The 26,367-nt window shown below is 47.1% G+C and overlaps 1 protein-coding gene across 3 annotated transcripts in view; it reads right to left on the bottom strand.

Annotated features, from left to right (window-relative positions):
• Positions 1 to 14,207, bottom strand: part of LIMA1 (LIM domain and actin binding 1) — a 513,666-nt gene extending 499,459 nt beyond the window's left edge. For 2 of the 3 annotated variants that reach the window (XM_069653458.1, XM_069653461.1), the window contains exon 1: positions 14,098 to 14,207. The gene's annotated coding sequence lies outside the window, so the exon portion shown is untranslated. Of the gene's footprint in view, positions 1 to 13,998; positions 14,018 to 14,097 lie in introns of those variants that run through there. The other variant, XM_069653459.1, reaches the window with a different exon arrangement.
• Between the last annotated feature and the right edge of the window lie 12,160 nt (positions 14,208 to 26,367).

Here is a 26,367-nt window from a genome sequence, read left to right as displayed (position 1 = left end):
TATCTCCCACCCCTCTGTACGAAGGGAAATGAATGTCATGTCTGGGACAACTGTTTACAGTAAGCACACTGTTCCAGACGGATAAAGTATGTGATTTGAGGGAGACATCTGTTCTCACCACAAACTTCAAGGGAGACCTGCGCTTTGATCAAGAGCCACAGAGGGCTCAGTTAACCAGAGAGACACCTTGATCTACAACAGACAGGAAGATGGGTGGGACTTATGAGTACAGTTGCGAAGCACTGTGGTGCTGACCTCACGCATAACAGAAGATTTTTGGCAGGGACCCCAGATTGGTTCATAAAGGTAGGCTTAGCCTGCACCAATCACTGGGCCCATTTGGCTTTAAAAGAGGGCTGAGTCCCTCACTTGGGAGATCTGAAGGCTTCACCAGAAGCAGGTAAGAAGAACTCAGTATTGGACCCTGGCTGAAGGTACACTCTACCTTACAACTTCCACCAGTGAAGAAAGACCAGGATTTCCAAGAGGGAAGCAAATTCCCACCCCTATACATCTCCAAGGGAACAGAGGGAGATACCGGACTCAGAGGACTCCCAGCAGCTCCAGAACCGGTACAGTCAGCACACAGGGTGTCCTGCTAGGTTCTGCCAGCAAGCTTCATAGGTGCGACATGCCAGAGTCTCTGAACAAAAGGACAAGGCCATTGCCTGCAAGCAGTCTCCTCAGCTTGGGCCATCCCCTTTGAAAGGATGCCACGAGCCCTGCGAAGAGGCTAGGAGGAGTGCCACACAAGCATGAACCAGCGTCCATCTTTAAAAGAAAATTTGAGGCAGTCAAGCCCTCAAACCGCGACCAGCTGCACCATTGACTGTCACGCTGCAGTCACAAAAGCCGCCCGAGAAGCTTCAACCAGCGTTCTAGATCCGCCAACCAGCACAGAGACAACAATTATTGACCCAGAGCAGTGTATCCCAGCCTGCAGCCTTGCATCCAGCCTCACTTGCCGAACTGCCTCCTGTCCGATACCCGCAGCCGTCTCCAGTCTTGAACTCTGTCGCAGGAGCTGCAACAGCTCAAGCACCAGGTACGTTATGATCCTTTCCCCCGGGTCCTTCTCCGAAGGCCCCTAGTGACATTTAAGACCTCTTGCTCCCTTGGTGCTGAAACCAAATAACCTTGAACAGTTAGACTGATTGCTTTACCAACTACCCGCCTATCAGTATCCATAACGCATCCCTTTCCTTCGTGAAACTGTCTGTCCTCTGTGTTGCTTTACAGGGTGGGTTGTATTTCCTAGTGTGCTAGAACTGTCAGTTATAATAACAATAAAGTAGAGATTTGTATACAACCATGACTGGACAGTCCCTTCCATCATTGGGTAATTGTATTTTTGCTGTTTTGCAACTTGCAACTAACCAACAATTCACAACCATGCGGAGATAAGCCTGCCATTCCGTCCACGTTACCATAATTGGACATGGAGGTTTATAAGTTACTTGTGTTCTAATCTGTATAGATTCCTTCTGGTGTACGAGAGGTGTGGGGCTAATTGATGGTTTAGAAACAGATATTCATCCCTGGACTACTGGTGTCTCGGAAGTGGATTTGTCACAGTACCCGTCCATTGTCCAAATCTTTGGTGATGTAGGACGTGTACAGGGTGATGGATTCCAGCTTGTCCCCGACTCTGGTTGAGGTGTTGTCCATGGTGTAGACCGGGTTGGGGTGGTTTTTTAGTTGAGTTGCGTTGGGTTTCCTGGTGAGGTCTATACTTGTAATGCTTGTTGGCTGTCGGTTCGTTGATGCGGGGCTGTTGTTACTTACCATGCAGTCGTACGTGGAGAGGTAGCGAGCAATGTAGTCCATCTTTGCTCTGTTCTTTCTGTATCTCCTCAGGCTATCTGGGCTGTTATTTGTCCAGTTTTTCGGAGTTGTGGGTTCATGCTGGTCTACACCTTCCTGAGCGGTTTGGGTTTTCTTATTATTCCCGTTGTCTGTTCTGGCTCCTTTTACTTACCCTATAGTGGATTGGTGCATTTCCTGGTCCTTGGGGTTTAGTCTTTGCGGTTAGTTGGGGGGGGGGGGGAGGCGGGGTGGAGTGGTGTCAGGGGAGGGTTGAGACCTCGGTTGAAAGACCTTTGTGGTTCGGTTTGTTTATTGCTCTTTCCTTTCTGGTTTTATTTATCTTGGGGGTCCTTTGGTTGTGGTTTTTGAACCAGGGGTAGTGAACCCTTGTGGTCTTTTCTTTCTGGCACTGACGTACAAAATCCCTCACGGTGGGAGGAAATATCTGGGTGAAGATACAGCAATTGTTCAAAGGGCACCTGTACCGTAGCTACCAGGGATTGTGGGCACCTGAAACTTAGCTACCAGCGAGCGTGTGGTAGCAAAACAATGCGGTAACATCTAGAATTGGAACACCTGGACAGAGGGAGAGGGGCCTAAAGAGCGGCTAGAACTGTCAAACAGTGGTAGAGAGACTTGGGACACCTGTCTAGAGGGAGAAGGGCCTAAAGAAGGGGCACAACAGTCAATGCAGTCACACCTAGAATTGGGACACCTGGATAGAGGGAGAGACCCAAAGAGGGACAACCATCAACGCAACAGCACTTCGATCTGGGACACATGGATAGAGGGAGAAAGGCCTAAAGAGGGGCACAACAGTCAAGGCAATAGTTCTTTGATATGGGACACCTGGATAGAGGGCCACATCAGTAAATGCAGCACCTTTAGACCTGGGACACATGGACAGAGTGAGAGGCCCAATGAGGGGGCACAACAGTCAATGGGGTAACACCCATGAAAATATGTTACCAAAACCATCCGTCTAAATGCGGGACATTTCTGGCAAACACAATTGTGTACATTTTTGATATGGCTGACTTACAATCGGGCTACAATGCGAGATATGGCTAACTTACACGATCAGGTTAAATGCCATTAGAGAAAGGATAAGATTGGGTTGGGCAGTGTAATGGCGAACAGTGATTGATGTTCCCCTGTCCAGACCACAGCTATCTTATCTGTTGCTGCCGGTTGGGGGCTACCGGGTCCTCAGGCTAAAATGGGCCAATGCGGTCTGGGGCTGCTTCTTCTGGAGCTGTCCTTTACCTCAGGGGGCTGCACAGGCAGAGGGCCTGCCCTGGGGGGTTGTGTGATAAGGAGATAAAGCCCAATCACAGGGAAGGGGGGCAGGTGAGAGCAGGGAGTGTTAACAAGGAAGAAGGCAGAGGGACCCGGTGAACGCTAGTGGGCAAAGCTGGCTGGATGCCTAACAAAACCACAACAAAACCTTACTTTGAAGGGGGTCAGAGACCCAGATGCGACTTTACCCGAGAGCAAGAAGCTAAATGAGGCTACCCGAGAGCAAGAATCTAAATGAGGCTATGTGCAGGTTGCAGAGTCCAAGAACCTTGCTGGTACCAACAGAAGGCCCAATTACAGGGAAGGGGTGGCAGGAGCAGGGAGGGTTAATAAGGAAGAAGGCAGAGGGACTGAGTGCACGCTAGTGCGCAAAGCTGGGCTAGATAGTCAAAAACCTTGGATGCACTATGGACCCAGGCCTACCCTCTCCAGTCAGATCAATAATGTATTGAAATCCTGTCACTACTAACTCAAACTCGAACGCATTTTCCCTTACCTCACCTATCCCAACAGACTCTCTGCTGTTATGTCTATAGTTACCTCGAGACTATAGTTACCTCGAGACTGGATTAAGATAACGCCCTATACCTGGGAGCACCAGCATACGAACTTAAACAACACAGCCCAAAACGCTGCCGCCAAACTTCTTCTCGCCCTTGGACACACAGACCACATCTCAGCCGCTCTCCGCACTCTCCAGTGGCTCCATGTGGGAGGTAGAGCCACCTTCAAAACCCTATCTATTACCCACTGAACAGTGCACAAGACCGGCCCAACGTACCTACAAGAGAAGATAAAACCCCATCTCCCCCATGCGCACCCCAAGATCAAGCACTGCCCATTTACTAGTAATTCCTTCCTCCAAGTCTACTAGAATTGGAGGTTCCACCTTCTCAATCTTGGCCCCAACTCTGTGGAACTTACTGCCCTCTCACATTCGACACACCCAAGACTACATGGCGTTCTGCAAAGCTCTAAAAACCTGTCTCTTTCCGTAACACTGATTAAGACCATTGAAGGCTGCGAAGACCCTACAACCTGCAGTCAAATTCTCAATGAATTTCCAAGCCGTGGCACCTCCGAATTAGACTAATAAGTCACCAATAAAGCCCTGCGAACGCGGCAATCTCAAGACGTATAACAAAACCCTAAACATTGGGCTCTTAAGAATAAAACATCCACTCCAGACACTCGTCTCTCCCATCACACTGCTCACTCTCTACTCTACACCAACACACAATAGAGTGCTGCTACACCCCTAGATCAATTTAGGCATAGCTGCTCACATACGACCACCCCACCACCCCACGAACACCTCAACATCCTGCTAGAACGCAGTTATTCGAAACAATACATTGGCGTAGCTGCACACAGAAGTGTCCTACACAGACCTAATGCAGCCAGAATCCAGTCTCGGAGACCAACCTCCTGACTGCACACATCCAACTGATCTCAATACCACCACACCTATTGCCAACATGCAGCTTCCATCAACCAATCGCATCAGCTGAACACATAAGAGTGCACTCAAGCACCCTATGATACCCTAATCTCTCTACTGACCTGGAGACTACGTTCCCCGGGTGTTCAACCCACAAGCGCTTTGAGGTCATACCAATGATATATAGAGTCCTATATAAAATGCCAAATAACATAACAGATTTATTTATTTTGGATTTGTAGAGCGCACTGCAGCCCACAGGCATCGAGGCACTATAACGGATGCTTAAGAAGGCTTGCTTGAGAGTTACAATAAGCGGCCCAAGAATAAAGCTTGAAGACAGTTGCTTACAAGGTTATATTACATAGTACAGTATTCTGCATAGCATAGTGTGTCATATTAAATGGTTGATGAGAAGTAACATATGCACACTATAGCTCATCGGGATAAGAAGCCTTGCGGAAGGCAGCATGAGAGTCGATTGATCTGATCTGGGGTAGCAGCCATTGTTGGGAAACTCGAGCCCCCAGCACGCACTCTACCCGTGTGAGGAACCATGATGTGGTTGGCATAGGCAGACCTGGTGGGTCTGGATGCTGTTTGAGATCCTTTGCGCTAGATAGCTAGGTACGAGTCCGTGAAGACATTTGTGGTTTAGGGCCAGTGTTTTGAAGACAACCCTCTCCTTGATAGGTAGCCAATGTACCTGCCTCCTGACCACTGAAATGTGCTCCCTGTGTGAGATGCCTGTTGCGGCCCTTAAGGCATTATTCAGGGCTATCTGGAGTTTAGCCAGGTTTCTTTGGGAGGTTCCAATAAAGAGGGCATTGCAGTAGTCCAGTCTGGAGCCAATGATGGCTCTGGCTATGGTAATACGGTTCTGTTGGGACAGGAATGGCCTGACAGCATTGATTAGTTGAGAGCGATACTATGCAAGAGGCAATTGCATTGACCTGCCTGTCCATGGTAAGGTTTGGTTCAAGGTACACGTCCAGTGTCTTAATCGCTTGGGAGACTGTGATGGGGATGCTGTCAATAGTGAAAGCGTGATGCTCCTTGGCAAGTTTGCTCAATGTGAATGGAGACCCAATCAGCAGGAGTTCGGTTTTCTCAATATTTAAAACAGAGCCAATTGTCTGCCATCCAAGATTGAAAGGTGGCATAAATAAGTTGAGGGTGTTCGTATCAGTTAGATAATCCCCCGAGAGAGGTATGAGCACCTGGGTGTCATCTGCATAGTTAGTATATGAGATGCCCAGTGATCCAGGATTCTGAACAGGAGTCTGGCGGAGAGGTTATACAGGGTGGGGGCTATGCAGGAGCCCTGTGGGACGCCACATTTGATAGGACTGGGGATCGCACTAGGAGCCCGAAAAGACCTTCATTACTCTCTCCTGAAGGAACAAGTTAATCCATTCACACGCCTTTGGGGAGAGTTTGCTGTGGAGGAGAGATGGTGGCATAGGGTTTTATGCTCTACGAGGTCAAAGGCCGCAGAGAGGTCTAGGAGCAGAAGGAGCGCAGGTTTGCCTGCATAGGTCATCTACTTCATTTTTTAGGGCAAGTAGAGCCGTTATGGTGTCATGACGAAGACGAAAGCCGGACTGGCTTAGTCCAAGAAGGTGGATGTCTTCGATACATTTTTGAACTTGCAGGTAAGCCGCTTTGTCCAAAATCTTTAGCAGGAAAGGGACATTAGTAATGGGTCTATAGTTCCCAGTTATCAATCGGTCGAGATTATTTTTTTTTTGTTTTTCTTTTTTTAGTAGTGGTTGGACCCAGGGTTCTTTAAGGGAAGTAGGTACATGTGACGATTGTCACTGCCTTCATCAACTCGTCCTTCCAAAGGGGGCATGGGCTGGAGCACAGTCTTTTATGATGCGAGCCGGGCAGGCGCCCCCTTTGCAGTTGGAGAGCTTAATGGACTTTATGAGGGCAATGACTTCGGATTCGCTCATGTCAGAGAATTCAAATTTTGGTACCTGGTTGGATGTATTACATGTAGGGGGTGCCGTGGGGGAGGCTAATAGGGATGAGAGAGCTTTTTGGTGAGCTAAAATTTTGGTGTGCAGGGAGTCGAGTTTGTCAAAGCATAGCTGCTTGAATTTGGTTGCACCAGGTCTCGTCTTGGACGACGGTGGATGGGGGAACTGAGGGCGACTCCAGTATCCTGAAAATTGCAAAAACTACCGTTGTCCCCGAGTTTGCATTGTTAATCATCGTGTTGTAGGATTCAGCTTTGGCATGTGTGATAGCTGTTTTATATATTCTCACAGTGGTCTTGAAGGCAGTTTTGTTAGGTTCGGTAGGGTTTTTCCCCCCCCATGTGGCAAGTGATACCCTTTTTTTTGGAGCGAAGATCCATGAGAGCTTGGGAGAACCATGCATTGGAATGCTTTGTTTTCTTAGCTTTTTGGCTGTAAGGGGGGCGATAGTATCTACTGCCGTAGTTATGACCTGGTTGAAGGTGTTAGCTAGGAGTACAGGATCATTGGGGAATGGTGGTTGCAGCGCTGGAACATGCAGGTGAGGTAGGAGAGTATCTTTTGTCAGCTTCTTAGAGCTCCTTGAAAGTGCGGCAGGGAGAAGGATGGTGGGTTTAGATGGTCCGGTGGAGGTGTCAATGTGAAAGTTAATACAGATGTGGTCTGAGCAAGGATGGGGGAGATGGTAGAGAGGAGAATGGGGCAAGTATGTTGTGCAACCCAGTCAAGGGTATGCCCTTTGATGTGAGTAGGCTTGGAAAAATCTTAGTGTGGCTAGCCCTTTTCTTAGGACGGCGGCATTGGCATCATGGGTGTCATCTAGCCCTAGATTGAGGTCACCCAGTACTACTACTTTGGTTGTTTTTTTCAGGTTGTGTGAGAGCCTGTATGAGGGCTTCTTGGAAGTCGGTTGTGGGGACTGGGGGGCGATACACAAGATGGAAAGCGATTGTGGAGTTGGGTGAAGTTTGGAGTTTGACGAGGAGGCATTCAGTGTTGCGTTCTAGTGCCCCTTGAATTCTTCTGATGTCAAGAGTGTCCTTGGCTATGATGGCCACACCCCCCCCCTTGTCCTAGCCGATCCTGCCTAAATATGGTGTAGCCAGATGGGACAGCCAACGAGGGGACAGGTCCAGAGGTGTCTTGTAGCCAGGTCTCACAGACAAAGAGAAGGTCGAGCTTATCCCTGGTGATAAGATCATGCACATCAAGAGTGTGCGCTGGGATAGAGCGGGCATTCACCAGGGTGCAGGTAAGGAGTGTGGATGCGAGGCTAGAAGAGTTTGGCTGCAGCGGGTAGTGTGGGCCTTTGGTTAGTGATCATGGCAGGTGAGGCGATATGCGTAGGCTTGCTATATTCAGTAACAGAAATGGTTAACATGGTAATATTGGCATCATTGACCAGCATAACATCATTTGCATCATTGACCAACATGGCAGTGAGGGCACCATTGACCAACATGGCAGTGGGGGCACCATTGACCAACATGGCCCCACTTTCCCCTACGCTTTGCAAAGGCTTCTAACAAAAAACACTAACCCCTTGGTTTCCTAGGCTTTTTCAGGCCAACGCAGGCTGGGTCACCTGACTGCAGCGAGGGACAACAGCCTCCATATTCAAGTTTTTAGCGTCATTTGTGGATGCCACTTCCATCAGTCCGGACACTCAAACTAAAACTTTGCCAGAATACATCTGAGCGGGTAAAACAGTGACTCGCTGATGTGATTATAGTATTTGGAACGAGAGAAATTAAATGGGTGCTTATCCATTAGTTCCATTTTCTTTTCCATACCAGAGACTACGGCTCCAAAGAAAAGGGACATGGTGATTGCTCAAGAAGCATCTATTGGGCCTCCAGGGTCCAAGATGTGTCTATAGCAGTAGTCGAGATACCTTTTGTGTGCCTGTCTCCCTGGTTACGCCCGTCCCTATCAGACACCTTCAAACATTTCCTGAAACTTGTGAATTTATTTGCACTAGCAGGAAAGAAAAGTCAATATTGCCTACTCCCTAATTGCATACGCCTTGCCAGACAGTACAGAGCGCACTTTCCCTGCTACACCTCTCGCTCGTTAGACAATGCGATGTCTAGTAACGATAGATCCATCCATGATAAAAGGTGGCGTTGTTTAAATGATACAGGGATGGTGGGCTATATCAGTAGAAGATATTGGTGGTTATGTCCAATTTTCTTAAAAGCCGGTGTTGCAGATATAGTCAAGGCAGATCGTTGTATGCAAAGTTATTTCCATCCATTGCAACGCTGTTTGTGCAACACAATAGTCCCATCAACAGGTGGGAAAACAAAGAACACATGAAAGAAAACCAAAGCCTATTACTATGTGGATTCTACTTGGATTCCTCCTTAACGTTGGACAGGTTAACGCAAATGCTTCGGCCAATACCTACACGTGTAAAATATACTCGTGCAGACCCTTCATGACATCTGCCAACTGCCTGACCCTGGCCACAGCCCTCATTCTCGCTAAACTTGATTATTGCAACACACTTATCTAGGAACTTCCAAAAAGAATCTAACCAAATAGCAAACACTTCAAAATAACACCCTCCGATCGGCCCTCAACATTCCTAAATCACACCACATCTCAGCCTAGAATGGATGTCCATCAAGAGCAGAATCTCTGGCAAAATACTAGGACTTACTCAGAAATGCTTGGCTAACATATCTCCCAAACATCTGACATGCACAATCTCTAAAAAACACTTCTGCCCGCCCCACTAGAACGACCCATCAGAATTGTCTACGAATCCCAAGATTCAACCTCCAGAAATCAGGAGGCAGCAGCTTCCCTGTACTAGCCCCTAAACTCTGGAACTCATTACCTACTGACCTTAGGGACATACATTCCTCCTTCTGCTTCAGAAAAAAAAGATTAAAAAAGACTGGCTTCCAATTCAAGAGCAGTCAAAATACACCTAGAGATGCCACCATGTTCTCGCCGGTACATATCCGCATTTGTGCCTCATTCTGCCAACAATACTTTACCTATCTGTATTGTATCTTCTTATTTGCTGTTGTATCATATTGGTTTGTATCAATGTATATATTGTTCCTTTGTGTACATATTGTATATATCAGTGTACCCACTTGTAATGCCTGTACTGTTATCTACGGTTTGAATGCCTGTGTAACCTGTGCACCTAGATACCCGAGGGTTTGGTGCGCTTTATAAATGAATAAACTAAACAGCATACCAGTTTGAAGCACTAGCTTGGCACACAGCAGGACAGCTCCTACTGCTTGTACTCGGGTACGAATTGAAGACCCCACTCTTTCGAAGAATGCCTCAAACAAACATCGGGGACTCATTGAACTATTTGTGACTTCGGCAAACTTTATTCCATCTTCTCTTATCGTGCACAGTGCAGTTTTGCCTCCCAGCTAGTTTTCCCAGTCTTACAGCAAAAAAAGAATTCATGCTGTTCGAAATCAACTTCAGCGACTTCCTCGTGGTACCCAAAATTCACGGAAAGAACCTAAAAGATAGAGGTTTGGCAAACCAAAAGGCAAGCAAAAAAATGCCTCACTCAACATCATGACTGTACTTAAACCTCCAGCCCTACCTTTGCTCACTCTATTGGAATTCACAACCCGAGGTTCTCTCAAAAGCACCAACATTCTTACAACCGAGAAGTCCCAGTTAGTGAGCAAGCACACTTCATGCAAAGGTTAAACTGCCGGAAGCAGGTAATCTGGTGTGCTGTTGCACTTAGAGGGGACAACTGAAGCCCTAAGGTGAGGCAAAACAGTATATGTAATCAGATGGCATTGGCAATTAAAGGAATCCGGAATAACAGTTTTTCCTTCGGGCTCCATTTAGAGTAGCAGACCTCCAAGAGGACAAAAAAAAGAGCTCCAGAAATTAGTCTCAGCCAAGCTCGGACTGGCTAATAGGGCTAGGCCTGAAGAGCAAACCCAACTTGCTAGCATAGGCTAGCTTTTTTGGGCCAAAGTGGGTCTGTTTGAAGTTATTTATTGCATTGTGCAGTTCATAGTTTTAACCAATATATCCCTTGATTGTAGTGATTTGCGATTGTGGTACACTTTTTTTTAATTGTTAACAGTGCCTGTGTAATGCCCCCGTCGGACCCTGGACTCTGCACATAAAGCTAAGGTATGGGATTCAAACGAGAACAACATTGAGGAGTTAGCCAGCAGCGAAGGTGGATGTCAGAGAGTTAGACATTTGCTTGACAGGGTACAAGTCTATGTTACACATAGGTTTTCAATGAATTACAAACAAAACGCTGCCCTCACTTGCACTACGGGGATTCGAAATAAGCCAGCAAAGCCTTGAGAGCAGCCAGGGGTGGACTGCAAACCAAACGGGGCCCTGGAAATAATTTTCAAATTGGCCCGATATCACACTTTTCAGCAAGCCCAACCCTTTTCCTATGAGAACATTTGAAAATAAAATAGGTTACCTCACGAAAGAGGCCCAGGGTGCAGAGGCCTACCAGGAAATCTCCAGAGTTCCCTATACAAACATACATTGGGTTTAAGAAAATTGATTGGCAGAATTTGCTTATGAAAATTGTCTTGATAATCAAACCCATTTGATTGGCAATGGTGTACTAATATAACGTCAGCCGATGTTATTTGTACCCAAAACATAAAATGAGCAACATACCGCAATTTTGTGTACCACAGAAGACATTAATGAAAGGAGTCGGATCTTGCAAATCCTTTAAAATTCCACTCGAACCATGGCAACGGATGACAACACAATTAAATGTTCTGTAAAATGTTAACATTACCATAAACTACTTTGGCACATACTGCCAGCCATGCACAGTGAAACCTGCCATTTACTTGCCCTTCATAAAGTCTACGTGACAATTCATGTGGGCGAAAAGGAGTCCTGGTTAAGGGTCTGTAGAATATAAAAGGTTAGCTGCATGAATGGACAGACATGATAAAAAAAAAACAGTTTGGCAAGCCCTCCCACAGATGCTAATACATAACAATCCTAGAGCAAATCGCGCTTTGAGGGCCAACTACAGTGTACGGTATATTGATTGTTACTTAGTTAGCTTTGTGTATTCATTATGTAAGAGGAATAAGGAAAGAGACTAAGCAGAGTGGATGGCATAGCAGGGAGAGAACTGGGCAAACTAGGTAGAATATTGTAGTTTGCGTCCATCTTACTTTCAGTATAGCTTGTATAAAGAAACAGGGTGATGAGATTGAATTTCAGGAGTATGGGATCATCTCGTGGGTTGAGCACCAGCTGCACAAATGAATGCAACCAGCAGGTTACAGAACTAGCTTTGCCATCAAAATTATTTGGCTGAGTGACCATGTACATTTTCAAAAGTGTTCACTCGTCAATATGATCTTCCCCAACAAAGTAAAATAGTAGTCTACACAGATTTAGATACGCTAACCTAAACTTAACTGTAAAGCATGGAGACAATGCAGTGTTTTACAGTAGCAATAAGGTAATTATAAATAATGTAACAACTTACATTTTTAGGAATGGAATCATACGACGATCCTTTAAAATAATAAAAATAAAGCCAACACATGCATGCCTTTTCCAGACAGGTTATAGTTTGCTAATGAAAGTATTGTCCTGGTTTGCTATTATTTGAATGAGAAAAAAATAATCTTGCCAACCACTCCCACACAGGCCTTTGGCACTTAAGAGGAGAGTATTACTGCTGCACTCTCTCTCCATTAGCCCCGCTGGACTTGCAGTGAACAGAGAAAAGAGGGTGGAGAGAGCCCTGAAGCAAAGACAGGAATGCAGGGCGAGCTGTGCTTTCATTGAACAGGGTCGCTTAAATGGCTATCTTTGCTACACAATAGCCTATTTAATTCGAAAACCTACAGATTTGCTTAGCAAATTGCTATGCAAGACCGCATATTTTATGCCTTGCTATAAGTCAATCCACCCCTGAGAGCAGGCACTTACCCACAAGAACACGAAGCTTTATAGGCAGGAATCTGTAAATCTCTCATAATGGTAGTTTGCTATACAGGACATGTATCTATTTTAATTTAAATAGTTTTTTATAATGCGCCTAATACCGAACCAGAGTTTGGGTTCTAAGCACAGATCAGGGGTTCAAACCTATGTTGCTATGCATGGTCTTGCTTCCAAGACCAGCGCGTTGCCCCTGTGCCATCCTCCATTCTATAGTCTTAGGTTTGAAAGGTGCACACCTTTTATACTTTGCCAGTAAAGTTATAGGACAATGTATTGTCTATTTGTGTATTTCTCCTGTGCACTGTCAATTGGCAAAGAAAAATAGAATGCATGGTTAATATTTCATCTTAGGATGTGTTCACAAACTGTGACGGCACTTCGCATTGTGTATGCCAGATCCCCCCCCCAACCCCTTTTTATAGAATGGGAGCCCTAGCTAACCTCGTCCTCATCTCGGGGGGAGGGTGATACAAGTGCAGGTTTAACAGCACCTTCTACTGATTCTCCTGCCACAGCTTCAATCCACCTATAACCTTTTACCCTATGGCATTATTGTTCCGTAGACCAGGTAAGGGTGGTGATGACCATTGGGAAACTAAACTTGCATAGACGGATATCCGCCGTGAGGGGGATAAGCACTCATTAGGCGTGGGTGTTATGCAACAGAGGCCTCCATTTGACCAAAAAGAAAACCCTTAGTACTAAACAGTCCCCGACTACCCAGCAAAATCCGGAGACGCTAGAAAGAACACGGACTCACTTGCGATAACGCCTGGTCATCTAAGAACAACCTCAAACCCACAACATACAACTGGAGTAAGAAGATACCAGACTTTTACGTGCACCAGCCGATGATATTCGTCTCAAGTCTCGCGGGTTCTGCGAGGTCGCACTCTGGACCCGGTACTGATTCGAACCACTCAGAGACGACTTTTCGGGCTCTGAACACCTGAACCACCCTTTCGACTTCTATAAAGTTTACAGAAACTCACGCGCCATGGTTAAACAGGTCTACCATTAAGTAGCTGGTCTAGAAACAGGTAGCAGTGTCCTCCCTACAGTGTAGGGTTCTAGGCACCGGTGGCCACCATCGCGATAGCTCAGGACCTACATACTTCCTATAGTCCTAGTTGCACCCTTTCTCTCTTTGGTTTGGGATTCTACGGGTTGACACCTGCAGCCTCCATCTACTTTCCACGATCCTGATGCTTGGCGCCCGCGGTTGCCTTTCATCCGAGCCTGGACGAGGCTGCGGATCGTGTTATAACCCCGGATACCTGCGCCAGCTCGAATTCGCGTAACTCTTGTACCCGCTCCCTGTCCTGTTCTAGGCTCCATGGTTTCGGGTAACCATTAAGTTCCAAAGTCCTGGCGCCGACTGCCAGAGGCTAGTTAGTCGGTTCGCGGCACCTGACTGCTTTGACCACACAGTCGTTTTAGACACCTGCTGGAGCCCATCCCGCGCGGGTTCCGGGATATACTTCAGGAACGAGGGAAGCTCTGGATGCTTACTCTCGGTGATCTAGGCTCTTTGGTTCTGAGCACCACTTGCTACGTAGAGTTATCATGCCTGCTCGACGAGTGCCCGCTCCGTCCCCAGGACCCCCGTACCTGGCTCTAGGCGCGCCTCTGGTTCCGGTCTCCTCCTGGCCTTTCGCACCTGCTGCAACCGGTGTTAGTTTCTCCCCTCGGATTCAGAGCTGAAAATCTGACTCCAAGTCCCGCCCCCTACTCCGTGACGCAAAAACGGGGGCGGGTCCATAGACGCGCGCCGCTACCGAAGCTCGGTCTTTAGTCACTGAGCGCGCACCCTGTTCCGAAATGACGCCACGGGCGTTTTCTCTTTACATTGAGTGAGCTAAGCTTCCACTCTGTAGTCGACCTGGCCACGCCACAATTAGGTTGTTTTGATTCTTGCTATGAAAGGATAAACGCTTTTGAAAATGTACTTTAGGTTTGTTGTGTTGACATTCAGTGTGAAAGAGTGGCCACTGCAGTTCAGCTTCAGTTAATTTTTGTCACACTGAGAAGTCATAAGATGCTATGGGTGCAGGCAAAGTATTTTGACTTCCAAAAACATGGATTGAACTACTTACAATGTTCAGACTAAATTATTTAAAAACAATAAAGGCAATCATTAAAAAATGAAAAAGTCCATCTGAGAGCTCAGCCTGGTTATTTAAAGCTCATAATTAAAATTATATATGTATTTGCTTAAATATTGGTCTATGTTTTGGAATGTGTCCAGCCAGCACCCAGTCTGACTTCTTGCCCCTATTAAACTAATATGGCATTTTAAAGGAACTGGTAGCACATACACGCTCCAGATCATTAGCATGTCATTTTGCTGGGCTTCAAAGCCACAACAATGGTAGTAGGCTATATACGAATATCAAATAACATAAAGAACCTACCTACTCAAATCGCACTTAGTAACTTTTCCGGCTTGGTCTACCACATACCCCATCATGGCACACCAGGTGAGTGTGAACATGCTTGAATTGCCCTATCCTTGGTGTTAGCGGTGTTCCGCTACCGCTACCCGTGAGCCCCCCACCCTCCGTTGCACAGAGACACGGAGACAGAGATGATACTCGTATGGGCTCCACGGTGGTTCTGCCGCCACCGGGAACGCCCCGTTTATTTATACGAGGCACGCGACGGAGTGAACGTCAACCCGTCGCGTGCACGCCCTTACAGGGCCAGCGCCACACTCCTCCTTTTCCATAACAACAAAACTTGAAAAAGAGAGGATCTAACTATCACAAATTTCACAGCACACAATAACACCCTCATAGTCCCGCATTTATTGACAGCCACCCTGGATCTCCCGATGGTGCTTTCAACAGCATAGACATGTCCATCAACGAGACTTCCAGCTCAGTCGGTCACATAGTCCGTGAGACAGGCAGGTTTCCCACGCCCTGTTCGCAGGGGGTACCTCCTGCCACCGTCTCTGGCCGGTGTGCCATCGCCTGCTCCTCCACGAGCAGGAGAGTCCATGGCGGGGGCTTGACCCCCACCTTCGTCCGGTGCCTCTTCACACTCTCTGCTGTCTGTGCTTTCCATTCTCGGCTCACCCAGCCTCTTGAAGAAGCTAGCATTTCGGGTCACCGAGGACATCCCGTCAGAGGCGGTCACCATAGATACCTTCACCGCCACGACATCCAGGGGAGCAGGTTCATACGTGAGGGACAGTTTGCCCTGTGGGTGGCAATTCCTCACTAACACCTCATCCCCCAGGGCAATACTTGGGGGCCTCAGACCTCTTCGGATGTTTTCCATCTGTGTTCTTGCCCATCTGTCCTCCTCCACTTGTTCATTGTCAATGAAAGCCGGCTCCTGACCCCCCACCTCAGGTATGACGTCTCTGGGACATCGTTGGAATAATGCCTCTGCAGGTGCCACACCAGTTGAAGAGTGTGGTGTGGTCCGGTATCCCCGCAGAAACACATACAGCGCCCTCTGTAAACACTCGCCTTTCCCTTGAGCGATCCTGAATACTTTGTTAAGCGTGCGCATCATGCGCTCTGCTTCCCCATTGGCCCGAGGCCAGAGCGGGGTGACCCTTCTGTGTTGAATGCCATAGTCCATCATAAGATCAGCGAAACTGTCGCCTTGGAATGGTGCCCCATTGTCGGAGCACAGAACGGAGGGTAGGCCATGAGTAGCAAAAATCTTCTCCAGTGCTATCACCACCTTATCAAACGCCACCGACTCTATGAATTCGAACTTGGGATATCGAGACCATTCGTTCACCACCGCCAGGAAATGAGTGCCCCTCGAGGTGGACCCAGAGTCCGCATGCACCACTTCCCATGGTCTTGTCCCTCTTGCCATTGTTTCGATGGACGGTTTGCGCTGGCCGGTGACGCGGCCTGGCGCCACACGCACAATGCCACAAACTCCTCCACTCTCCGCTCCAGCTCCGGGAACCACACATTCTGGCGGAGACGAGCCTTTGTTTGGGGAGCTCCTTGATGACCCTGGTGCGCCAGGGCGATGACCTGTGGGATTTTGGTCTGGGGCACCACGATCCTTTCCCCTCTCAGCAAGAGCCCTGACTCCGAGAATGTTAGTTCTTCGCGCACTCGCCATAGTTGCTCCAGAGTCACTCTGGCCTCACTCGTTCTTCGGCCCAAAGCTTCCAGCACCGTCTTCCAGACACCTTGTTCCATGGCCGCCCTCAGTATGGTGAAGCACTCGTCGTTCTTCGACGCCAGCTCCAGCTCCTTCACCTGCATGGAGTTAGGGGTGGCCGTTTCTACGACCAGGCGAACGTACTCGTCGGCCTCTTCTGCTGACGTGGATTCGTGAGAGCCACCTCTCGGATGTCTTGAGAGGTAGTCCGCAGCGTTGTTGGCCCCGGAACAGTATATTAATGATACGCCATACTCGAGTAGTGCGAGCATCCAGCGCTCAATTCTCACAGGTGGCCTGGAGGAACACCCAGCCATGATTGGCAACAGAGGTTTGTGGTCCGTGACCACAGTTACAGGTCGCCCCAGAATGTAAAGGCGAAAGTGTCTGCAGCCCCACAGAACCGCCAACGCCTCCCTCTCGATTTGAGAATATCATTGCTCGGTATCGGAGAGCACCTTGCTTGCATAGGCAATGGGGCGGACTTCGTGGTCACTCCCCACTTGCGTGAGCACCGCCCCCAGGCCATAGGGGCTAGCATCCACGACAATCTCCGTCTGTAGGCTCGGATCGAAAAACGCCATGGTGTCCTCCGACACCAAGGCGCTCTTAATGTCATCGAACGCCGCTTGCTCAAGGGGCCCCCACTGCCATCCGGTGTCCTTCTTTGTCAAAGTTCTCAACGGCTCTGAGCGGGACGCCAGGTTTCGGATGAAGCGGCCACAATAAGTGACCGTGCCTAAGAAGCTCCTTACTTCAGCGACATTTTCTGGGGGCTGAGCCTCTTTTATGTCCCTCACTTTTCGGGGGTCAGGCGACACCCCATCCGCCTTGAAGACAAATCCGAAAAACTCAATCGTGGTTTTGAGAAATTCACACTTCTCCTTGTGTAGGGTGAGCCCCAACGAACAAAGGCGCTCGAAGGTCTTGCCAGACGTGCCAGGTGTTCCGTTTCTGACTTGGCGTACACCAGGATGTCATCGCTGATGTTAAGGACTCTATCTAAATCCGCCAATGCCCCTCTGATAATGTTCTGGAACACCTCCGCCGCAGAAGATACCCCAAAACTCAGCCTCTTGTAGCTGTACAAACCCCGATGTGTGGTGAAAGTCGTTATGTATCGGGACTCGGGGTGGAGGACCACCTGATGATACCCTGCTCTTAGGTCCAGTTTAGAGAAGAACTTCGCCCCCTGTAGTTCCGCTATAATGTCATCGATGGAGATAAGTGCCGCTCTCTCTTTATTGCCTTGTTGGGGAGTCGCATGTCCACGCAGATCCTCACTGTGTCGGGCTGTTTGGGCTTGCGTGCGATGACAATGGGCGAGACCCATGGAGTGGGGCCTTCAACTTTCTCAATGATGCCCAAACCTACGAGGTTGTCCAGCTCTCGATCCACCAGATCCCTAAGATGAAACGGTACTCGCCGATGCTTCAGCGCCACTGGTTGGATCGACTCATCAATGTGTAGCCGTACAGGCTCACCCACCAACTGTCCAATGCCTTCAAACAGGGAGATGTGCTTGGCGAGGAGCACTTGTATATCGTCCAGGTACACCGAATACGCGAATGTCACAATGCCAAGGGCCTCTGCAGCCGCACAGCACAGCAGCGTGTTGTTGCTCACCGGTGTGACATAAAATCTGGCACGCATTTTCTTCGTCTTCTTCTTCCTCCTCACCCTCCTGAGGTACCCCTTCTTCACCCTGGTCCACCTGGGCAACGTTAGACGCCCTCTGAGGGCGGAAGAAACCGGCCTGGACAAGCCCCCTGGGAACTACCTTCGGAGCTGTCGTCCTGCACATCCTGGCGAAATGGTCCGCACCCCCGCACCAGCCCCAATTTGCTCCCGTAGCTGGGCACTCCGCTGGGTGCGGGAGATCGTACCCGCATTTTAGGCATGAGGAGTGTGCCGCTTGTGGTCGTGGACCTTGGGTATTCATGGGGCATCTAGATCCACGGCCTCTGCTGACCGCGCAAACCTGACCGCGCAAACCTCCTCCACCTTGCCGATGCGCACACCCGCTTCCATTCGAGTAGCCCACAACTCGGACACTTCATGGCACCGTCCAAGTTCCAGGATGCGGGGAAGGGTGATGCCAGGCTCTCGCAGTATCTGGCGCCGCAGTTTGCCAGAGACACACCCCTGTATGAGCTGATTACGAATCATAAAATCCGGGTCGTTCCACGCACATGGCGCCGCCAATCTGCGCAGCCGCCATAGAAAATATCAAGAGTCTCATCGTCCTTCTGTCGAGCAGCCCCCATAAGGAAGCGTTCATAATCTGCATTCGCCATCGGCAGAAAATGGTTGTGGAGCGCATCCTTTGCTGCCGCAAAAGACCCATCCGCTGGCTGCAGGGACAGAAATATCTCATGTACCGCCGGACCTGCAGAATACAGGAGAGTAGCTAACTTACTGTCGTCGTTAGTCTCCATCGTGGCCCTGAAGTACATCTCAAGTCTGTCCATCCACATCGTCCACCTCTGTCCCAGACTTGATGGTGTGCCCGAGACATCAAACTCAGGCATCGGATGTAGGGAGCCAGGTGGTTTGAGCAGAGGTCTTGGCGGCAGGATGGGCGAAGGCTGAATTGCGGGAGCAGCCTGTTGTTGTGCCGCAACCGCCGCCGCAGCAGCTTGGCTCATGGTCGCAAACGCACAGGCACCCCAACGATCTCCGAGTGAAGGGTCTGAAACTCACCACCAGACCCAGCTAAACACCTTCTTCAGTAGATGGTCTCTTGACACTATCCATAGGCCGCCCACAGATGTTACTGATCTTCCAATGTAGCCAGACAATCAGGCAGAAATGGAGAGTCCAAAACTTGAGCAGGGTAGGCCCCAATCTGCATCCAGCGGGCCTCCTTGGGAGTCTCACCCACCGACTTGGTGAAAAACAGTGAAACTGTCAATAAATCGTTCTGAAACGACACGTGCTGCTTCCAGTGGCTGTCCACCACTGGATTATCCAAAAATTGGGCTTGGATGGCTCACGGGAACTTCGTTCCGAAACAGTGGACATCCGAGGCCTATTCAACAAAATGGCCGCCGGCCGCGTGTGTCTCTCCCCTCTCCGCGGTCAGATTTCGCCTGATTCGCTCACCTTAGATGAACTGCGCAACGGGCGAACTTCGCCGCCTGTCCCAGGGAGTGATCCGGTGTTCGTCGCCACTGTTAGCGGTGTTCCGCTACCGCTACCCGTGAGCCCCCCACCCTCCGTTGCACAGAGACACAGAGACAGAGATAATACTCGTGTGGGCTCCACGGTGGTTCTGACGCCACCGGGAATGCCCCGTTTATTTATACGAGGCACGCGACGGAGTGAACGTCACCCTGTCGCGTGCGCGCCCTTACCGGGCCAGCGCCACACTTGGGAGGATAGCTCACGGGCAAGGTGCTCACCTTACAAGCAAGACGACGCAGAGTTCGATCACCATGTCTGTGTATGCTCGTTATAAATAACCAATTATAACAATATAATAATATTAAGGAAGTGTACCATTTAGAAGAAAGATGACAAGACCACCGATCTTGGTGTTATGTTATGTTATTGCATTTCTACAGCGTGCATTTGCCAGAGGCATTTTGGCACTAGTGATCCAACCAGGGCAGGCAATGCAGACACAGTGATCCAACCAGGGCAGGCAATGCCGTGAAAGAGCTAAAATACAACGGTTTTTATGGCCTGCCTAAACAAAAGATGGTTTTCTGCAACTCTAACATCTCGTGGCAGTGCATTCCACAGCTTGGTGGCCGGTACTGAAAAAACACGGCCGCCTGTTTTGACTAGCTTATAGCCTGTGGTGTCGCTAGGAGCGGGCCTGTGGGGGCCGTGCCCCTGCTCTGAAATCCTCAGCCCCCGCTTGTGCTGCCCTACCTAAGGCGAGCAGTGACCGTGTTCTCTGTTTGTGGTGTTATTTGTGAAACTCACTAAGCCAATATCTGCATATCACACGGCAGACACTCTCTTTTTGTCTCAAAGCTAGCAGTGATCTTGGTATGCATTCTGCCATCGGTGGGAACATGAGCACAAGCCACTTCTCAGGTGTTCCTGCCCGGTTTATGCACAGCGACCTCCATAGTGTGCAGAGCAGCTTGCAGCCCCCTCCCATCAGAATGTAGAGCACAAAACTGCTAATGATGGGCCATTAGTCACTGAATGGTTTCGTGCCTGCATTCTGATGGGAGGTGCAGTGGGGTGTGGGTTGTTGGTGTGCACAAATGCCTCTCTGCAGGAGTGCTTGGCGCACCCCACCCCAGTTTTGTCTGTGGCCCCCCTACTTTCGTCTTTGGCCCCCTGTTAGGGTTGGTCTTCCTCCTGATTGTATGAGGTGTGCATGGACTTAGGCTTTCTGTTGGAATGTGTGTGGTGAGCTTGGAATGGTGAGTGTGAAATGTTTCTGTATAAAGAGTTCCAGCCCAGGCAGTTGGAAGATGCAAGCCTGGGTGGTGGGAGCCAGTGGGCTCTTGTCCTGATTTCCTCTTAGTCTCCTTATAGCTGATGACACCTTATTGTAACTGAAGATATCCTTAAAAGTAACTGTGAAGAGTACCTGACAGCATCCAGAGTATCCTTTAAGTATGAACCCAATGACTGAGAGGCAGTCATTTCACACTCCCTACTTTTGTCTTTGGCCCCCTCTGTGCCCTCCTAAATTTGATTCCTGGCGACGCCACTGCATAGAGCTGACATTTAGCCCTTAGGTATTCTGCTCCCAACCCATATACAGCGCGGTCAACGACACAGAGTGATTGAAACTCGATGCGTTTTATCACCAGGAGCAAATGGAGATCCTGTACAAAAGGTTTGATATGGGTGCATTGAGGGGAACCAGTGGCTAAAGGCGCTTAATGAGATATAAACGCTGTGCCAAGTACAGCAAATTACAATAGTCGAGGCAGCTCATTACCAGTGAGGCTATAACTGGGGCACGGAGATGCCTCGGAAGGCAAGGAAGAACTTTCTGAAGTATCTTCAGCTGAAGGAGTCCTACCTGGCAGTTAGCCCCAATTCGAGCCTCCATTGAGAGTGAAGATGACAGTTTCACTCCCTAACAACCACCACTGGGGTAGGACAAAGTCCAAGCAAGGGAGTCCAGAAGGTTCTCTCTCTCTCATCACTGGTGTTACAGGGTCCCATCGTAGCACCCACTGTGCAGGGGGCCCATGCTGCCCATGCCCAGCAGGGGGTTGGGGGACGGGGGATGGCCCCTCAGCACAGCTTGCAAGAGGGTCCCCACATTTTATGTTACGCCACTGTCTCTCATGCAGCATGTAAAACTATAATATTCTGATTCATGTATCCTAAAGAAAAAACGAACAATAAAACAGTGATGGTCCTCCATAGTGTATGTAAAGAATATTGTACACCAGAAAAATTGCACTTGTCCATAGGATTTAAGATTGTACTTTCAATTTACAGTTTGAACATAACGTTTGTGATACTCCTTTGGCGATAAGTCAAAAGTATTTAGTACAAAAAGTGAAAAGAAATACTTAACAATCTTGAACTTAGATCATAAATTGACATTGTACATCATGTACACAGGGGTCCTCTGATCACACCATACAAAACTTTAGTAAAAAAAGAGCATACACTGAGCAACAAGTAACACTGTTTATTATTGCTGGGTAAGCACAAATCAAACAGGGCAGTGGACAGGCACTAGATGATGAAGGCTGACCAGAGGGTGCACAACAAACATTAATTTTATAGGATGAGTGAAATAGTCCAAGAATTTGAAACCGTTACGGTTAGAATGTACCTATTTTCCATTGTTCCCAGGACAGTCATTGGCTATGTTATGTCATATCCTTTGTGCTCTGCCTATGTTATTGAGACATGATTGGAGCAGCCAGATCAACAGTATCCGAGGACATCCCTCCCGTGTGGCGTCACACCAATTCTCACCCCTCCCAGCAACAATTTGTAATTAGTAATATAACATTTGTGCTGACCGCGGGGGCTTTATTATTCTGCCATTGGTCAGAACTGTTGCGACTGAGACATGAGACACCCTGCTTCTGGTGGGAAGGGAGACAGTCACACAGTACCTTTTGAATATTGACCTTCACAGTGTTTGTAGTTGAAACTCTGAGGGCTGGCCAACTCCCAGGACACAAAACGTACCGCTTCATTGGTTCTTCCAGGAACGTCACTCAGTTCAGTTCCGTTCACATAACCACCTGCTGATCAACATTAGTAGCCCTGTGAACGGATTGCTGGCTTGGGTACACCTCCCCTACACCCGAGTGCCTGCTGGATTGACTTGCTGCCCTCTGTTGACGTCACCCAGTGAGGGTGAAGCTGGCTCAATCTGCCAGTCAGGTGCTGCATGAGCTCTGCTCACCCGTCTCCCTGGCTCAGGGAAGGCTGATCATGTATCCCACTTCCGCAATTCCCCATGTGGTCTCTTCCCATACTATGACTACATTCTAGTTGTCCCGTGGTTTCCGCACCCCCCTTTTAGAATGCCCTATTCTCCCCTTGCTCACTCCCACAGGTTGAAGGTCTGACCCCCTACATGGCACTGGTTCAGCCGCTTCAATACAATGGTATGAATCAAATCGAAGGTGCCACAGTCGACACCTGTTTCAACCTATCTGGTCCTTATCAAGGCTTAACATGGGAAAGTAGTTTGTTAACACTAGTCTGTAGTCATATATTTTATGTCACCATCAAGTCAACAGAAGGAAAAAAAATAAGTAAGAAGAAATAAAGAGAAGGGGCTTGGGAGAGTTTAGAAAAAATAAATATATACAAATATAAAAAAATGATTAGTACAAAGCAAATGGTTACAAAGTATTTTCAAGGTGTAATTCAATAGCATTGTGTGACATCTCCAAGCCAGTGTCACATTAAAATTCCATCATTGCACTGATCAACCATAGTGATGTGTGTTGCTTTAACTATGAGAGCAGCTAGACACCCACACTTCCAAGTGAGTCATGCAACTAATTGTGAAAGGTAAGTAATTTTGCATGCTCAATCATCATTGTCGTATTAGTACACTTTCACAGTGTGCATTTGCCTTGTTCAATTCATGCTTAGTGCATCTTCCAGTGTCTTGTAATACTCAATATGGGTTACAATCACCCTAATACATCAATGTGCCTCTTAATTGGAGTGGTTTATGCTGTAGGGTGTGTTGTCTTCAATTTTTAAATTCTAAAGAATATATAAATGTAAATATACATCAATTCATCACCTACTGGCCATACAATCGATTGACTTCACATTCACGGATTTTTCAGCATCTAATGTAGAAATGATCAAGGAGTTCCTCAGATTTACCTTGGAACACAACTTCCTTTTTTAATAAAGATTACTATCTGCAGACCAAGGGAGTAGTGATGGGTGCAAAATATGCTCCTTCGTTAGCTAACTTGTTTATGGGCCAGTTTGAAAAAAACATTGCCCTGAACCTCAATGAACACACACAAAAGTAATATTATGGAAGTGTTTTATAGATGATGTGATTGTGATTTGGAATGGCACTGAGGACAGTTTCAGAGACTGTGTTGACTATTTGAATAACAATATATTTGGCATTGACTTGACAGGACAAATTTATGGTACAGCTATATATTTTTTGGATCTACACATTTATGTTGTAAATGATAGACTGGAAACAACAACATACAGAAAACCTATGAAAGTTCATTTCACATTGTACATCACAAGCGGCCATAAAAAATACCTACCATAACAAATCCACAATTAAAACCATGCATTTAGGAGAATTCTCCAGGGCACGTATAAATTGAAGCAATGACACTGTTTATGAGCAAGAATGGGAGTTGTTGACCGACAGGTTTTGTAAAAGAGGCTACTCAAAGGAATGCGTTATTAAGGCATGTGACAAAATCAGAAACGTTTAGAGAAAGAACATAGTGAACCCAATAGAGAAGGCCAAATCTGTACAAAGATCAGGTGTCAATTTCATTACCAAATATTCTAAAGACAGCAATGTGCTTTTTAAAATGGTACAAAAACACTGGCATATTTTGCTATTGAACACAGACTTAAAGGAATATTCAGCATGCATGCCCAGGTTCATATACACTGGGGCACCTACAATTAAAAACGAGCTGAGCCCATCTTTTCTAAAACCAAGCGACGAGAAAGAAAAAAGTGGTAGGGATAGATTGTGACCTCTGAATAAAGGCTTCCATAAATGTGGAAACTGAAGCATGTGCAGATATGCACACCATGACAGTGACAATTTTGTTTGTAATGGAGGCATGGAAGGGAGGATACAGGATTTCACAAATTGTCGTACTAAGTACATGGTATATGCCATTATTTGTATTTGCCAGAAAATATATGTGGGGAGTACGATACGTGAATTACGTGTCCGCATAAGAGAAAACATGTCTAGTATGAACAATCAGGACCTGAGACTACCACTGGCCAATCACTGGCAAGAGAAGCATCACATGGGAGACAAGGCCAATATACATTAATTGGACTCCAGAGGGCAAAATGTGGGAGAAGAGGAGGTGATTTAAAACTGCTCCTTAGACAACTAGAATCAAGACTGATTTGCAAACTGCGATGTACTACTGTTGGTCTGCATAGAGAGCATGAAATTAATGTTTATCTGTAAAGATTTGACTTAACATTCTCGACTTGGTTGATAAGAATTGTCATAAACTGCATGTATTAACTTTATATTAATTTAATTGAAGGAATGTTTACCTGAATAGTAATTTAATAATATGGTTCCCACCATATAGCGAGTTTGCATTAGGTAGTCATGGCTGCTAAGAAAGAAAACATGTTTTGAAATGTTTAACATGCCAATACCAATTACAAATGGAATTGTTATTACACCGAATGTTGAAATATACATGTAGAATGATCTGTAAACAAATGGTGATCCCCAACCTCATACTATATGCTTGACATAACTGTGAGGTTAGGCTTACTAAATGCTAGTAAGCAATAATATTGTTGCATACCGATGTATAATGGTTGAATAAGATGTTTGATACTATACTAGAATTTCTTGTTTGAAATTATTAAGAGGATATACCATCTGGATGTTAATATTGAGGAATACAATGGTTCAAAGCAAATTTAGGAGGGCAGCTAAACACCCGTACCACTAAGTTCCTAAAGAAGTTATTTTGCAAATGCTAGGGATACCCTCGATAATTTAACCAATCTTGAGGCAAGATACACCATAAACATTGTAACGTGCTCAAGCAGCACAAGATTAATGGAATGACACAATCTGATTATATGCTCATAAAAACATGCATACTTTATAACGTAATGGATGGCAACAATAACCAATCTTTTATAAGATGTACTTCACATGATTAATGTTGTAACTATATCCTCAGAGTTTGTTTAGATTAATAATAAGAATAGCAAGTTCTATACTGGAACAATATCAGTAGACATGGAGGAATATTGAAATCACAGGCAATGCAGTGGACAGTCTTCTGTTTAGCAACAAGAATTAACAGATGTGACGTCACACATTACGTATGCTTGAAGTCACGCGTATAATATAAATAACAAACAAATGGCGGCTGCAAGAAGAATGCACGTGGATGATTCTTGACAGGACAGACCAATTAAGGAAACTAGGTGAGCATAATGGCTTGTAACTGATGTTTACATTACTGTAACATCCACATATTTTTACTTTAACAGAAACAAGTATATTATGGAACACATAAGTATAATTAGCCTCAAATTTATAATTACAGCTATACTGAACAGGAC

Source organism: Ambystoma mexicanum, chromosome 3q (genome assembly GCF_040938575.1).
Source record: "Ambystoma mexicanum isolate Mex_15411 chromosome 3q, UKY_AmexF1_1, whole genome shotgun sequence".
Lineage (NCBI taxonomy): Eukaryota > Metazoa > Chordata > Amphibia > Caudata > Ambystomatidae > Ambystoma > Ambystoma mexicanum.
The sequence above is the reverse complement of the archived record's forward strand: the minus strand, read 5'-3'. Positions and strand labels throughout refer to the sequence as shown.